Source organism: Macaca nemestrina (assembly GCF_043159975.1).
Source record: "Macaca nemestrina isolate mMacNem1 chromosome Y unlocalized genomic scaffold, mMacNem.hap1 SUPER_Y_unloc_1, whole genome shotgun sequence".
NCBI classification, from domain to species: domain Eukaryota; kingdom Metazoa; phylum Chordata; class Mammalia; order Primates; family Cercopithecidae; genus Macaca; species Macaca nemestrina.
In genome coordinates, this window is record NW_027257582.1 from 193003 (window position 1) to 197186 (window position 4184).

The 4184-nt window shown below is 36.7% G+C and overlaps 1 non-coding gene across 1 annotated transcript; it reads left to right on the top strand.

Annotated features, from left to right (window-relative positions):
• The first annotated feature begins 1224 nt into the window (after window positions 1–1224).
• On the top strand, window positions 1225–1380 carry LOC139361199 (U1 spliceosomal RNA). Its single transcript, XR_011618762.1, has one exon. It is a non-coding gene; the product is annotated as a U1 spliceosomal RNA (small nuclear RNA).
• The last annotated feature ends 2804 nt before the right edge of the window (window positions 1381–4184 follow it).

The following is a 4184-nucleotide window of genomic DNA, read 5'->3' on the forward strand; positions in this document are numbered from 1 at the left end:
TTTTTTTTTTTTTTTTTTTTTTTTTGCAATTTTTAACATTGACTCCTAAGGACAAAAAACAGTTAGCAGTGTAAATATATTGCAATTTAGCCAATCCTGAAAGGAAATGACTGATCATTATCAAATCAGACAAATTTGATGGTTGTCATTTTAAATTGTTTTACCCATCATGTGGGTTTTCTTACGCTATTCAAATTGAAATAAATTTTGTACCGCCAGTTTATAACGCTGTTTTGTAATCACAGGATTCTTGCTTTACATTCTAAAATGTTGTCTGTGAAAAATAAGTGAACACCAAGTAAGTTTGTTTTTCTTTAAAAATTTAGTCTTAAAATGATACTCATCTTTAGTAAAAATAATGAGGAGAGTTGGACATGGTGGTGCATTTCTGCAATCTCAGGTCGTTGGAAGGCTGAAATAGGAGTGTTCCTTGAACCCTGGAGTGTGAGGCCTCATTAAGCTATGAGCTATCATCATACCGCTGTAGTCCAACCTGGGCCACAGAGCATCACCTTAAGTTTAGAATAAAAAATGGAACTATGCAAAGTAGTATACCATTACTGTTTTTAATTCACTTGTAGTAATACATGGATAGTATATTTAGTCAAAACTTTTAAAATTGGTATTATGCCAAGAGGTCAGATATTTGAGTCAGATTGCTAGCTAGCTCCTCAACTGACCAAATCTGTAGTATTTGCAAAGTATTTCTCTTAACTGTAATTGATTTTTTATTTGATAAATGGATTTACTAATGCCACCCGTGTAGGGAACTAACACTAATATTAATCAGATTACCTCAAAAACTTGTTCTAAATGGCACATATTAGGCAATATTACCTACTATTAGATACCACAAATTCTTTTCATCTGCTTATGTTTAAAGCTCATAGTGCACATAGTAAAATCCCAGAAGACCAAGAATGGGTGTCAGATACAATAGAACGCTCAGAGTCACTATCAAAAATGAGCAATCAGTGCATAAAATGTATGGTAGTTTTATTTAGCAGTTGTTTCATTGTTTGCCGTTGTGTTTTTTCTTAAAATTTTGTAGAAGACTGTATCAGAATTAAAAAGTATTTTAGAAAAGAATAATCATGGATGATTGAAATTAACATTTCAAGCGATACTGAAAATTATTCTAAATACCATTGTACTGATAGTTGTATTTAATTTCAAAGGATAATGGAAATCTTTTTTTTTTTTTAGAAAAAAAAAAAAAAAAGGATACTTGCCTGCCAGAGGAGACACTGTGATCACGAAGACTTTCCCATGGCAAGGTTGATTTGTTGCACTCTGATGTGCTGACCCCTGGGATTTCCCCAAATGTGGGAAACCCAATTGCATAATTTGTGGAAGTGAAGGATTGTGTTTGTGCTTTCACGTGGGAAAAAAAAAAAAAAAAAGGAAAGAAAAGGAAATTGACTTGTTTAGTGGATATAGAAACTTGAAAGAAGACCACATACTGGAAATAATTCAGTAGGCCTACAAAAATCGGTCTCTTCCAGTACAAAACAATAAAACATCAAATGGTTATTTCTTAGACAGATCAAATAGTGCTAGGGTGACACTTGCAAATGTCTGTGAATTTTGTCTAGAAGAGGGGGCATGGGGAAGTCCCCAAAGGGCAGCAGATAAATCTGGGAAAAAGATAAGTAATTTTTAAATGTGTAAGCCAATGTTTATGCATTAATATTGCCTTTTAAAACACTTATTTTATTAAATGGTTAGCATTGGTTTGTTTGGTCTTAAAAAGTAAGTTTCCTTTTGGAAGTGACCTGTGTGAAATGGTCCAGAAAATATGCAGCTAAAATAACTCAGCTTTATTCCCCGAATTATAAATCATTTGTAGGAATTGTAAGGATGTTAAAGATGCCAACTTTTTTGCATTTGTTCAAAGTTTATTCTAAATGAAGAAAATTATACATATAAGGTATAAAGTTAGTTTTATCATCAAATTATCAATCATTTTAAATATTTAGAATTGAAAGCCAGATGGCCAAGATGCCTTAAATGAGCATAAGTCCTCTCCAACAGATGATGCTCCATTATATCCTCATCCAACAGGCTTTATGTATCAACAGGTAAAAATAAATAAATAAATAAAGCTTTTATTTTTATTTTTCAAACTTATTTTAGTCTTTTCTTTATGGTCTTCAATTATCATTTTCTTATATATTTTGTAATATATCAGCTGTGACTGCAAATAAAAAAAAAATTATCTAGGACAGCTTTGGGAAGATGATCAGAAGAATAGTTTCAGTGTGGTCAGCCTCGGCCTCTCAAAGTGCTGGGATTATAAGTGGTGAGCCATGGCACCCAGTCAGACTAATCATTTGAAAGCTTTACTTGTGCTGTAATATTTAGTATGATTTCTCACCAAATTCATGTAGCCAAGGGATGGAATTACCTAAATTAGAGCAGTTGCCCAGAGTAACAGCTGTATTGCTCAGAAACCTTATTTTTATAATCAGAAAAAATATAAAACAGGGGAAAAATGTACAAAACAAGCAGATTTTAATTCTATATGTTCTTCACTTTTAATGTTTGATAGTTTAATTTCTTGTTGAGATAGAGAATACTTACATATTTTTAATAGAAATTTTAAAATATTAAAACCAATATACACAACTTTTGTATGTCACAAGGTGTGGAGCATGATCGATTGTAGTTATTCTGCTGGGGGCAGTTCTGTGGTAGAATTTATTAAGTGATAATTCTAAAACTTGGCTTCGTCTAATTCTCATGAAGTGCATATTATCAGAATCCACAGCACTTTGAAGTACCATTGCACCAATATTTCTGACTACTTTGCTAGCCCATCAAAATGTTCCTTGAAAGCAGTAAGTCTCCTAGTTTATTTCTATATTATTTTAAAGCTTTTGTTCTCAGATGCCGGGCTTACTGAAGATATAAGTGCCTTCTGATTTTAAATAATTGATATATATTTTTTTCATTTGATGTAACATCTCTATGCCCATTGTTGGAAACAATAGGATATGAAGTGCATTGCACAGTGTGAGGAGCAGGAATTCATTTGTTTGAACTGGTTAGAATATGTTTTTATCTTTTTATAGTATGTAAGATTTAGCATTGAACAGTATGAATGCAAAATGCAGTCAAGTTCGATAAATACACTCTCAGGGCTACTGATATTGGTACATTGTAGTGCAACTATGTTATGGGGCTTCCTATTTGGCCTATTATTATTTGCAGTCTAATTTCTCTTCTGGCCTAGACTTAGATTTTTTAATTTCTGTTCCACAGAAAGTACAAGAGAAATATGTGTTCCATAGAAAGTATAAGAGAACATCCTAGCTAACACAGTGAAACCTCGTCTCTACTAAGAAATACAAAAAACTAGCGGGGCGAGGTGGCCGGCGCCTGTAGTCCCAGCTACTCAGGAGACTGAGGCAGGAGAATGGCATAAACCCAGGAGGTGGAGCTTGCTGTGAGCTGAGATCCGGCCACGCACTCCAGCCTGGGCGACAGAGCGAGACTCTGACTCAAAAAATAAAATAAATTCATTAATTAACAAAAAGAAAGTATAAGAGAAGGGAGCGGAGCAAGATGGCCAAATAGGAACAGCTCCAGTCTCCAACTCCCAGCCTGAGCGACACAGAAGACAGGTGATTTCTGCATTTTCAACTGAGGTATTGGGTTCATCTCAGTAGGGAGTGCGGGACAATCGGTGCTGGTCAGCTGCTGCAGCCCGACCAGCCAGAGCTGAAGCAGGGGGAGGCATGGCCTCACCTGGGAAGCCCAAGGGCGAACGGAATCCCTTTTCCTTGCCAGGGGAACTGAGATACACAACACCTGGAAAATCGGGTAACTCCCACCCCAATACTGCGCTCTACCAAGGATCTTAGCAAACAGGCACACCAGGAGATTATATCCCACACCTGGCCAGGAGGGTCCCATGCCCAGGGAGCCTCCCTCATTGCTAGCACAGCAGTCTGCGATCTCAGGCAAGGCAGCAGCGAGGCTGGGGGAGGGGTGCCCACCATTGCTGAGGCCTAAGTAGAGAAACAAAGTGGCTAGGAAGCTGGCCCTGAGTGGAGCTCATAGCAGCTCAAGGAGTCCTGCCTGTCTCTGTAGACTCCACCTCTGTGGCCAGGGCACAGCTAAACAACAAAAACAACAACAACAACAACAGGCAGCTGAAACCTTTGCAGATGCAAACGACT